The sequence below is a fragment of the Drosophila mauritiana genome, unplaced genomic scaffold (assembly GCF_004382145.1).
Source record: "Drosophila mauritiana strain mau12 unplaced genomic scaffold, ASM438214v1 Y_147, whole genome shotgun sequence".
In the NCBI taxonomy this organism is placed as follows: domain Eukaryota; kingdom Metazoa; phylum Arthropoda; class Insecta; order Diptera; family Drosophilidae; genus Drosophila; species Drosophila mauritiana.
This window is the reverse complement of record NW_022881561.1, coordinates 10,966-24,122: the sequence shown is the minus strand read 5'-3', so window position 1 is coordinate 24,122 and position 13,157 is coordinate 10,966. Positions and strand designations below refer to the sequence as shown.

Here is a 13,157-nt window from a genome sequence, read left to right as displayed (position 1 = left end):
CCTATAACACTCAACATATCATACATATCAACTCAATAACACCCTGCCAAACACTAACAACAACACAAAATTGACAAACTCAATGAAAACAGACACGACTTTAACATAGACACAAACTTCAAAGAATCCCCTCTAGTTAGATCAAAAACGACTAACCCATTCAAAAAGACAGGAAATCTAAGACAAATAGATGATAAACATTTCGAAGAAACAAATAGAGGTAGAAATATAACACACTATAAGTCTAAGTTTAAAAAGAAAAAGAAAATTAATAAAAGTAAATATAATAACGATAATTCCAGGCTTACTCCCGAGCATGATACTCATGTTATGCCTCCTATCGACAATTAACACACAATACCTAGAAGTAACCCCTATCCAGGCCAAAAACGGTTACCTAATCTTTCAAACCGGATCAATAGATTTACCGATAAACCACGAATATCATCACTTATTAATAACTCACCACAAATACAGTATCTAGTAGAAAAACTTAACGGAGAAATGAACGGTATACGAATTGTAAAACGTAGTAAACGCGGTCTTGTTAACTTTATGCGAACAATTTACAAATACTTATTCGGTACCTTAGATCAAGAAGATAAAGAAGAATTACAACAAAAAATAGCCGACATCTCTAAAAATAATGTACAAATAAGCGAACTTAACCACGTAATAGAAGTCATTAACCAAGGAATCGAATTGACCAACCATTTAAATAATAACTTTGAAGGAGAACAAATGATAAATCTAATAATTTTCAACTTACAACAATTCACTGAATACATTGAAGACATAGAGCTTGGTTTGCAACTGTCACGCTTAGGTATCTTTTTTTTTTTTTTTTTTTTTCTTTGCCGCGCATTTGCGGTGCTCCAAAGATTTGAAAACCAGTGTCGCTGAAAGTTTTATTAAAGACCGGTGCTCAATTACTTAAGTGTATTGAAATAATTTTAATGTCGTCGTAGGGCTTGTCCGTCTTGGGGTTCGCCTTGGAATTGCAAATTTTGAGAACCACCTCCATGCCGCGATAAACTCTTCAGAACACCGTGTGCTTGTTGTCGAGCCAAGGCGTGGGCAGGACTGTGGTAAAGAACTGGCTGCCATTCGTGTTCGGACCCGCGATAGCCATGCTGACCGTGTAGGGTCGATCGTGTTTCAGGCTCGTCTTTGAAATCGCTACCCCAAATGGATTTGCCGCCCGTGCCCGTTCCCGTGGGATCGCCAGTCTGCACCATGAAGCCCTTGATCACGCGATGGAATATGGAATATTCGCATGAACACAGAAGTTCTCAACCGTCTTTGGAACCTCCTTGAAGAACAGCCTCATGTGGATATCGCCTTTCGTGGTGTGGAGCACCACGTTCTCGTAGATGCGTTGCACGACTGAGGCTTCCAGCACGGCGATAATGTCCTCCTTCGAGGGTTTCTCGTTGAAAATATTACGGTCGACATCCTGCGGATCCGAGGGCAGTCTTCGGCTGTACAAGTAGAAGCGGCTTTTCTTGTAGGCAGTGCAAAAGGCTGTCGGATCATATTCTGGAGTGCTGGGTTTTCACTGGCCTCTTGCTTCATTGTTATAGCAGCTTTTTGGCGCTTAATTCTTCCTTGGAACAAGGCCACCTGGAGGGGCCGTATGTTGTCGGTTTTTCCCAGAATTGTGACGCACCGATTCGTGACCAGCATCGTTGGGTAGAGCAAGAAGTTGCCAGTGCTGTCAAATAAAATATTAAGGGTTGCATTCTGGGCAGTCTTCTCCAGATCCCGCTCAGCCGCCATTCTTCTGCCAAACTCCATGTTGGGCAGGGCGTGCTTCGTTTGCTGCCCGTGTTGAACTGAAAGACGCGGACCTTGCGATCTGTGGAAATGACGGCAAAACGCTTTCCATCCGGCGTGGAAGCTAAGCCCGTGACTTGAGTCTTCTGTTTTGCGAACTCAAAGAGGCTTGTGTCTAGCTTGGAGTCAAAATTCACCAGGCGCTGTGGAAACTTGTAGTCGTACTTGGAGTTTTGCCAGTATTCCAGAATACCATTGCGATCGACAGAAATGACGGTCTCCATTGCCACATTGAAGCACATTGCCACCACGGGGGCCGAGTGAAGTTTCTCCAAGGTGTGAAGGGCTTCTCCGCCTCCTTGCCCGTCGTAGATGTGTATGCGCCTGCTCTCTGAATCCGAGATGGCCAGTGCTTGCACGGCATCTCCCGGCCCATTTATCCACTCGCTGCACTGCGGCGTATAGCCCAATCGAATGATGTTGATCATGTCGAAGTTGACTACATCGAAGACCTTGGCTGTCTGATCCGTGGCCGCCGAGCATAGCAGCGTGCCGCTGTCATTGGTGGTCAGTGATTTGATGGGGACGTGGTGGCTGCGGAAGTGCTTGACGAACTCGATGCCCAGCTCGCCCTTCTTCCAGAATTTGATGTGTCCATCCAGACTGGCGGTCACCACGAAATCCGTCTTCGTGCACACCAAGTGGGTGATCACATCGCGGTGCATGTAGCTCCTCTCATAGCTCTCAGCATTTGGCAGGTTCTCCAGGTAGATGTGTTCATAGGGCAGGACCTTATTTTTCTTGGCGGGCACAGGAGCGCTCTGCTCTGACGGCATGGGTCCAATCCAGGCGTCCTCCTCGGCTTCCGCCTCTTTTTCGGATGACACTGCTTCCACCTGAGGTTCATCCTCCTCCTCCGGGGCACTGCGCTTTAGGTCTTCCTTGGTTTTATCATTCATTTCGGAAAATAATAAACAAAATAATTGATCTTTAATCCAAAACACGACTCATTAATCCACGTCAATTCTGAAAAACTTCTTAATATTAAAACTTCAGCTTGTCTTAAATCTGATACGAACGAAATCCTGATAATATCCCAAATTCCAAGAGAAATAACCAAAACACCCGTTTTTAAAATAATACCCTACCCAGACGGAAAAAGTTACATACTAACCGAAACAATACATGACAAATATTTTTCACACAATAATCAAACATACACGGCAAGTTCTCAAAGCTTAGTTGTAAATAAGTGTATAATTGGTATACTAAACCAGGTCCCAACACAATGTAGTTACAGTAAAACACATTCTGATTTTGAAATAAAATATGTAGAACCTAATATAATCACAACTTGGAACCTTCCCAAGACTATCCTAAACCAAAACTGTATCAATAGAGAAACTATAATAGAAGGCAATAACATGATAAAAGCATTTAATTGTTCGGTCCAATTAGAAGAAATATTAATTACCAACACAATGTTAGACTATAGTCAAACTATCTATGTAAACAATAATGTAACAAAACTTGAACCACTCGAATACATCCAGGCAAAAGAAATAATCGAACAACACAATCAGACGAATAATATCTTTCAAATAATAACACTTGCAACATTAATCATGATAGTTATTATTGTAATATTGTACTTTATCTATAAATATAAAACTATACCCCAAAAGTTAATTGTAAAATTTAAAAATCAAACGCAAAAAAATGAAAATATTATAAGTCCTGAAACAGACAATACTGCACCCCCCAATACCCCTGTATTGTACCCTACTCTAAACGCCTGAGGACAGGCTTTTTTCTTAAGGATGGGGAAGTAACATATCTACACGCACAACTCCCCAATCACAACCACACACACTATTGTAAACAATCACACACACACATTAATGTCTAAGTACGAAATGTATTCAAAGATCGAGAGCCCTTCGATTATGCTTAGCTTTCATCTTCGCACAGCAAAGTGCAAAAGTCCGAAGTCCAAAGTCCAGACTCTGGGGCGAGCCCATATCCACGCCCCCTAAACATTCCATCACTTGGCGAGCCAACTGAAAAAACAAAAACTTCCGCCCACACAATCGTCTCAGGATTCTCAAATTATTCCTATTTTTCGGGGCTCCTCTCTTAACGGGAGAATAGACACCTCTCTTTCCGGGAGAATAGACGTTGATAACTTTATTCTCTTAAACTTCGCTCTTAAGCTATCCCAATCCGCATATATAAACCCAAACATGTCCCCATACATTAGTTCAGTTCTGAGTACGTTATCAATCGCGATAACACTGCTAAGCCCACTTCAACCTCGAAGTCCATTATCCAACCTAGTGATAATCCAAAGGTTCTAGTTCTTCCTTTACTGGAAATAATAAAACGTTTAATAATAAATAAAATAACCTCCCGTGTTCTTTTTTTTATTAAACACTCGGTCTGAATTCGTAAATGGCGCAGTCGGTAGGATAAATAGAAAAAGTTGTGCGAGTTGTTTACAAATATCAATCTAGTGACAAAAGATCCTTGTACGACCAAGCGTATCTTTTAAGATTGAACCACGCGAATCGGCGCTAAAGTGAACATAATATCGTAATACAATTAACTCTTTTTATCCGCAAAAAAACTACGTATAATCGGTGGTTGACACATAATAGTCAAACCTAGTGTGTAAAAGTGTAAAAACAAAAAAACCAAAAATAATAAAACCAACAACCATGGCAACCGAGCAAGTAAAATTGTTATCGGAATCCCATCTTAATCAAGCCCTAAGCCAAATTAGGCAAATACCAATATTCAGCGGTAACACCCAAGAACTCAGTGCCTTTATCCGAAGGCACAACGGACATCAGGCAAAGGCATGTATTCTTCAGCGCAATTGAAATGAAACTTGCAGGAGATGCTCAACGTGTATCCCAGTTATCCGGAGCAACAACCTTGCCAACCCTTATGATTGCGCTCATCAGCGAGTATAAAACCCAAACACCATGTGAAGAACTACTCCGTCGCATTTACAACACACCCTTCAACGGAAGTATCCGTAAGTTCGTCGAAGAATTAGAAATAAAATCATTCACGATATCGAATAAACTTATGCTAGAAAATGATATCAATAATACTGTATTATACACAAATGCATTAAATAATACAATCAAAGAAGTAATCATGAGAAAATTGCCCGATAGGTTATTTATGACTCTTGCTAGATTTGACATTACGACAGTATCTAAACTTAAACAAATAGCGCAACAAGAAGGCGTATACGAAATAACTTTTAATGACAGAACAAGACCCCAAAATTATTCCGATCCTAACAAAATCCAACCCCAAACCTCTAAGAATAAGGGAAACTATCAAAATTTCGTGAGCAATGCTATGCATAACACAACTAAGTCAAATCCAAGCACTACTCCGAAACCCTGCGAACCAAATCCAAGGTTAGCAAGAGAACTCACACAAAAATGAAATACAGGAAGAGTCCAGAATCCATTAAATTTTCAACAAAGAAATAATAGTGCCCCATACCCTCCCGTCAAACGACAGAGAGAAAGTGATAGTGCCCAATACAGAATGGATACAGGATGCGATTTAGAGGAGGAGGAAACCCATTCTTAAAAATTACAATGAATAATATTACTCTCAAATGCTTAGTAGACACCGGTTCGTCAATTAATATTATGAAACAAAATTTCTTTAATTTCCCAATCAAACCTTCTAAAGTTAAAGTCCGCACTATTAATGGCATTATAACGTTGAATCAAAGCGTTTCATTGCAGTCAAGCAAACTTTGTCCCATTAAACAAACATTCTATATTCAAAACTTTTCAGAAAAATATGACTTACTATTAGGCAGAAACTATTTAGAACCAACTAACACTCAGATTAATTATTCAACACAAACAGTCACTATAAATGGCTACACATTTAAAATGTGGTACGACCACATCCAAACAGATGAATCCAAGGCCATCAATGAGTGCCCCAAGTCATCTAACTCAGAGGAAACCCCTCTACATACCCCAAAAAAGGAGAAAACCCTCCGGAAAATTAAGCGGAAACCCCACTTAAAATCAGATGAGTCAAAGGTTACCAATGAGTGCCCCAGATCATCCAATTCAGAGGAAACCCCTCTACATATCCAAAAAAAGGAGAAAAACCTCCAGAAAATTAAGCGGAAACACCACTTAAAAACAGATGAGTCAGCATCCAATCAGTGCCCCAGATCATCTAACCCAGAAGAGTCCAAGACTACCTATGAGTGTCCCAAGACTTCTAAATTTGAGAAAAACCCTCTTATTAACCCGTACATAGAAGAAGCCCTTCTAGTAACATCCTCTAACTACGCCCTAGATGACGAGTTAAGAGAATCTAACGTATTTAGATTAGAACATCTAAATACAGAAGAGGGAGAAGGGAAGGGAGCAACTTTCCACGTTTTGCTTGAATACCGTGATATTCAGTACAAAGAAGGTGAAACTTTGACCTTCACGAGTACGATTAAACATTCCATTCATACAAAACACGAAACCCTATCTATAAAAAACCATATAAATACCCCCAAGCGTTTGATCAAGAAGTCAACAGGCAAATCAACGAAATGATAGAACAAAAAATAATTAGGAAATCTAAGTCCCCCTATTGTTCTCCAATTTGGATTCTGCCAAAGAAAAGTGATGCTTCTGGTAAACCAAAATTTCGATTAGTCATAGACTATCGTAGTCTCAATGAAATAACCATCGACGAGAAATTCCCTATTCCAGTAATGGACGAAATATTAGACAAGCTTGGACGCTGTCAATACTTCACAACCATTGATTTAGCTAAAGGTTTCCATCAAATTCAAATGGACAAGCAATCAATATCCAAAACAGCATTTTCAACAAAACATGGACATTACGAATATACTCGTATGCCTTTTGGTCTGAAAAATGCACCAGCAACATTTCAACGCTGCATGAACAATCTTCTAGAAGACTTCATTTATAAAGATTGTTTAGTTTATTTAGATGATATTATCATTTATTCCACTTCATTGGAAGAACACATAACGTCACTAAAAAAGGTATTTGATAAGCTACGATTAGCTAATCTAAAATTGCAACTTGATAAATGTGAATTTCTGAAGAAAGAAAGAGAATTTCTCGGTCACATTATCACAAAAGACGGTATAAAACCAAACCCTAACAAAATAAATGCAATTATTAATTTTCCTATTCCTAATACCACAAAAGGAATAAAATCATTCCTTGGACTCTGCGGATTCTAGCGTAAGTTCATTCCCAATTTTGCAAAAAAAGCAAAACCTATGACGTCCAAATTAAAGAAAGGAGCAGTAATTAACACAAAAGATAATGATTACATGTCCGCCTTCGAGAAACTAAAAGTACTCATCACTTCCGATCCAATCCTAATATACCCCAACTTTGAAAAGAAATTTTCACTGACAACAGACGCTAGTAATATAGCCATAGGTGCTGTATTATCCCAAGAACATAAACCCATCTGCTATGCAAGCAGAACTCTAAACGAACACGAACTTAACTATTCGGCTATAGAAAAATAACTATTAGCTATAGTATGGGCTACAAAATATTTTAGGTCCTACCTCCTATTCGGTAGAAAGTTCGACATATTAAGTGATCATAGACCACTTGTATGGCTAAATAACATAAAAGATCCCAATATGAAATTACAGAGATGGAAGATAAAACTTAACGAATACGATTATAATATTCAATATCTACCCGGTAAAGAAAATCATGTAGCTGACGCTCTATCTAAAGTTCAAATTAAGGAAAACTTCCTAGGAGAAGATGAACCAGCTTCCCTGCTCACAACAGCTACTGTGCATAGTGCACAAGAAGACAACCAAAATCACATTTCAATAACAGTGTTCACGCCGGAAGGGCGCAAACAGTTGAGCGGCAGTGTAAGCGGCCAATGCTTGCACTCAAAGCTCCTCCACGGCTCGCAAGCACCGCTGCTCGCGCTCTCCTTCTCTCCTCCCGCTCTCCTCCCTTTCCGCAAGGTATTCACCTCTCCGCGGTCCCGCGGTATTTCCACTGTTATTGTTAAGGTAGTCTTAAGTTACAAGTGCGCGAATAAAGTACGGAATTTTCGTGAAGTCGATCCCGAGTGTTTCATTTCAGGGAGAATCAGCAGCAGCCGCAGTAACTACAACCACGGCAATTTTCCGCCCACTCCATTTCATGGTCCTTCGAGCCGGATGAGCTCTGATCCTGCCAGCGCTCCTTGCGGAAAATTCAAGATAAGTACGGCTTTAAATCCTATTCCGTCCGTGGTCGCCATTTTCGTTTTTCCAACGGCGTTTATTCTTTCCGTCCATCCGTATCAAGTGAAAAGTGAAAATATATAAGTACATGCGCCCAGCCACCGTGATTACTTTTTTTTTAAGTGCATAAACAAGCACTTTGCCAATACCGGCCCCCTAATTCGTCTCACGGTGCTCCGCTGATATCCAAGCGCATGTACATATATATATATATACACTGTCCAAAATTCACTGTTATCGTCCGCTGCTAAACTGCTGTTTTTTTTTTTGTGCCTCAATAAAATATACAACCCAATACAAATACAACAATACAATACAATATACAAATTTAATTAAATTCAATTAAATATACACATACATATAATCACCAAAAATTTCACATACACACAAATATACATAGCCATATACATACATTACGACATATCCATTGTCATACATAGATTCCAACGATATTCACATACACACAGTCGCGACTTACACAGACTTGCCAAGTGCAAGTTCTTTCGTCTCCTCTTTGTTCGTTATTGCCCTGACAAAAAAAACCAGCGCATAGCGACGAGAGAATACCCTATTCTCGAGACATAAAATAAAATAAATAAGTCCGACGATAAAATTTAAAAATAAATAATTTAATAAAAAAAAAAAAAGGAAAGAAACGATTGTTTTAATTATTATTATTATTGATTATTATTTAATAATTATTTAACCCAAATAATAATTTTTTTACAAGCTATTTCTGGCTCCCATTTCTGGTTCCTAAATTAAAATAATAAAATTGTGGTCCTAAATCCGGTAGCTATTTTTATAAATTTAAACTTGAATTTTCTAGCTATATCTAGCTATTTTATAGCTGTTTTCTAGCTATTTTCTATATATTAGCTTTTTTTTTTTTTTTTTTTTTTTTTTTTTTTTCTTTGGAAACCGGGATTGTCTCTTGGTTTTCCTTTGCGCGAGCAAACTGCCCAAGCAGACCCTGTCCTTATGGGAACAGTCGCTAACTGCCAAATCCGAGATCCCAGCTTGGGAAGAAATGAATGCCTTCCTGAGCGAAAGGTATCGGACATTGGAAGCCATCGAAGATATGAAACCGACTCAGGCGGTTCCAAAAAGGCTTCAATCCTTCGAGACAAAGGTCAGCACCAAACAGAAAGGGTGTGACTTATGTTCTAAGGAGAACCATCCGGTACGATTGTGCCCGCGTTTTCTTCAAATGTCTGTTGACTCGCGCTCCGGATATATAAAAAAGAAGCAGCTATGTCTGAATTGTTTTGCCAGAGGTCACCAGCTACGTGACTGCACAAGCACACACAGCTGCTTTACATGTAAGGGCAGGCACCATACGCTGCTGCATCGCAGCCCCCCAAATTCCGAAAATGCGAGTTCCTCAACCTCGCCCCCTACACAGCAACTTCCGAGAACCTCTAGCAGAAATGCATCGGCAAGCACCTCAGCGGTGCAAACTTTCTTCGCGTCCGGCACTTCAGCCGTCCTACTGAGCACAGCGATGATTGACGTGTGCCATTTGGGGACGAACTACCGAGCCCGAGCCTTAATCGACTCGGGATCCGAGGCGACAATATTCAAGAACGCCTGTTCAACCTCATCAAGTTGCCATTCCGCAACACCCAGACCCAAGTCTCCGGGTTAAATCATTCGGTCTCCGCGAAATCCTCGAAGCTGTGTCACTTCGGGATTCGCGCCCCTACTAAGCCAGGTCTACAAAGCTCTCAGGCAAACTGCCCTCCTATCCGATCCCTCGGAATTCTTTGAAGGACCTGCCCGCACTCCGCTGGGCAGATCCTACCTTTTTTGAGAGCTCTCAAATTGATGTACTGATCGGGGCTGACATTCTACCATCCATAATGATGGATGGGACCCGACAAAATATTTGCGGCTCGCTCCTGGGCCAAGAAACTATTTTCGGGTGGGTGCTAACGGGGCCGATTTCCAAGGGTAAGCCGAAACGGGTCGCATCCTTCACGACCCAGGTGCACCAAACAGGCGACCCTGATTCGCTCGACACGCTTCTCAGCAAGTTCTGGGAGGTGGAGGATCTACCAGTAAAGATGGCAAAAGAGTCGGACTCCTATTGTGAAAGGAACTTCCTCCAAACAACAACAAAAGACGCAAGCGGGAGGTACGTGGTGACGCTCCCGTTCCGGGATCCCGAGAATACCGGATCCGATTTAGGATATTCAAGGTCCATTGCGTTAGCTCAGTTTCTTAGAAACGAAAATCGTTTAAAAAGAGACTTTCCCTTAAAAGAGCAATATGACAGCGTGATCCAGGAGTACCTGGATCTGGGTCATATGAAAGAAGTTCCGCCGACTCACGATTCTCCCTCGTATCATCTTCCTCATCACGCGGTAGTTAAGCCCGAAAGCACCACTACAAAGCTTCGCGTTGTATTCAACGCTTCCAGTCCGTCGGCAAATGGGACCAGCTTAAATGATATACTTCATGCTGGTCCAGTCCTACAATCCGATCTAACGATCCAGGTCCTGAAATGGCGTTATTTTCAATACGTCTTCAGTGCAGACATTACGAAAATGTATCGTCAGATCTGGGTCGATCCAAAACATACCCCGTTTCAAAGAATTCTGTTCCGAAACAAGGAAGGAGATATCCGAGACTTTGAACTAAAAACAGTTACCTTCGGGGTCAACTGCGCCCCCTTCCTCGCTATTCGAGTCTTGCAACAGCTGGCAGAGGATATCCAAGTGCCATTTCCAAATGCCAGCCGCATCATCCAGCAGCACATGTACGTCGACGACGTTCTGGCAGGGGCGAATACCGTAAACGAAGCCCAAAGTTCAATTCGAGAGTTGCAAGCAGCCCTAAGTGCCTCCGGGTTTCCGCTAAGAAAGTGGACCTCGAACAACAAAAGCGTCCTTAAAGACGTCCCGGCCGAACACCTCCTTCATAGCGAGTTCCTCGACATCGATGCCGAAAGCACGGCCAAGACGCTCGGTATTCGGTGGAGGGCAAAGTCCGACGAATTCTATTTCGTTCCCCCCGACATAGTTGTGGAACCCTCCCATACAAAGCGAGAAGTTTTGTCCCAAATCGCTAGGTTGTTCGATCCTGCCGGGTGGCTCGCGCCGTTCATAATCCGTTCAAAAATGTTCATGCAGGAGATTTGGTTGCAAAACTTAGGCTGGGACGATAAGCTTCCCACTGAAATGAGTCAGCGGTGGCAATCGTTTTTAGATGAGTATTCCGACCTCAACCAGATCCGGGTTCCGAGATGGATCTGGTACCAGCCTGAGGTAATCATAGAGCACCACGGTTTCTGTGACGCGTCTCAGAGAGCCTATGGGGCGGCTATATACATCCGCGTCGAGATGGGGCAAAAGATCCTGACTCGCCTGCTTACAGCCAAAACACGAGTGGCCCCGGTAAAAACCGTCTCCCTTCCGCGGCTAGAGCTCTGTGGTGCCGTGCTGTTAACCGAAATGGTGACAGCAATCCTTCCGCACATGCCCTCCGCCAGTTCAGATATCCGCTGCTGGACAGATTCCACAATCGTCTTAGCCTGGCTACGAAAGCCTGCGTGCAACTGGACCACATTTGTGGCCAACAGAGTTGCCAAGATCACGCAGGCGACGCCAGTCGACTGTTGGGCACACGTTCGCTCAGAACAAAACTCCGCCGATCTAGCCAGTCGAGGCGTATCCCTACATGAATTGGCAGAAAACCATCTCTGGTGGCACGGACCAGAGTGGCTGCAAGGGCCACGAGAGCTATGGCCAGCACAAAGCGACACTCTTCCAGTGACAGAGCTAGAGCAGCGCGCGGTCAAAGTGCATTTTGTCAAGGGCCCGTCCATCGACTTTCTCGAACGTTTCTCCAAATTGGACAAGGCCCTGCGAGTTCTGGTCTATGTTCAACGCTTCCTTAAACGCTGCCGCAAAGGTTCGTTCTTGCCCAGTTCACGACCTACCAGTAAAGAGATCCGAGAGGCAGAACGAACTCTGACCTCCATTGCGCAGCGCAGAGCATATGGCCAAGAGCTTCAGCATCTGACCGAGAAAAGGCCTCTTCCAGTGTCAAGTCCTTTGGTGAATTTGTTCCCGTTCATTGACCAACACGGCCTTTTAAGGGCGTGCGGCCGTCTCACTGCATCCAAAACCCTGCAATATGATGAACGTCATCCGATTCTTCTCCCCTATGACTGTAGACTGTCGCGCCTCATCGTCCAATTTACTCACCAAATTACTCTTCATGGCGGTAGTCAATTGATCGTACGCCTGATCCGAACAAAGTATTGGATTCCTAAAATCAAGAATCTGGTGAAGGCTGTGGTCAATCCGTGTAAGATTTGCACGATTTACAAGAAGAGGCTCCAAACACAGCTGATGGGCGACTTCCCGACAGATAGAGTCTCCTTTTCAAGGGCGTTCACCTACACGGGTATCGACTATGCCGGCCCTTTCGAAATAAAAAATTATACAGGGAGAGCGTGTCTCATAACGAAGGGATATGTTTGTGTGTTTGTGTGCTTTTCCACGAAGGCTATCCATTTGGAACCCACTTCCGATCTAACAACCGAGAAATTTCTAGCGGCCTTTGCTCGTTTCGTAGCGAGGCGCGGTTGTCCTCAGCGGGTCCATTCGGATAATGGTAAAACCTTTGTGGGGGCGGCAACTTTGATTTCCAGGGACTTTCTCCAAGCTATCAAAGAGTCCGTGACTGATGCATATAGCCATCAGGGACTCGTATGGCGGTTCATCCCACCAGGGGCTCCACATATGGGGGGTTTGTGGGAAGCAGGGGTGAAAAGCTTCAAAACCCTGTTCCTTAAATCGACGTCAGTCCGCAAATATACATTTGAGGAGCTGGCGACGCTTCTCGCTAAGATTGAGGCTTGCCTCAACTCTAGACCCCTCTCCCCTATGTCCGAAGATCCCTCAGATTTGCTGGCCCTCACACCAGGCCATTTCCTTATTGGAGGGCCGTTGCTTTCCACGGCGGAACCCGAGATAAAGGGCGAAGCCAAGTCGATAATAAATCGATGGCAACACCTGATGATGATGATGAAATATCCAGAGAGTCTTTGAATCCTGAAGTATTATCACTTATGTGGTAG

General features: G+C 42.7%; 1 pseudogene; it reads right to left on the bottom strand.

The window, feature by feature from the left end:
* Positions 1-858: 858 nt before the first annotated feature.
* On the bottom strand, positions 859-2,735 carry LOC117150003 (annotated as a pseudogene).
* Positions 2,736-13,157: the final 10,422 nt, after the last annotated feature.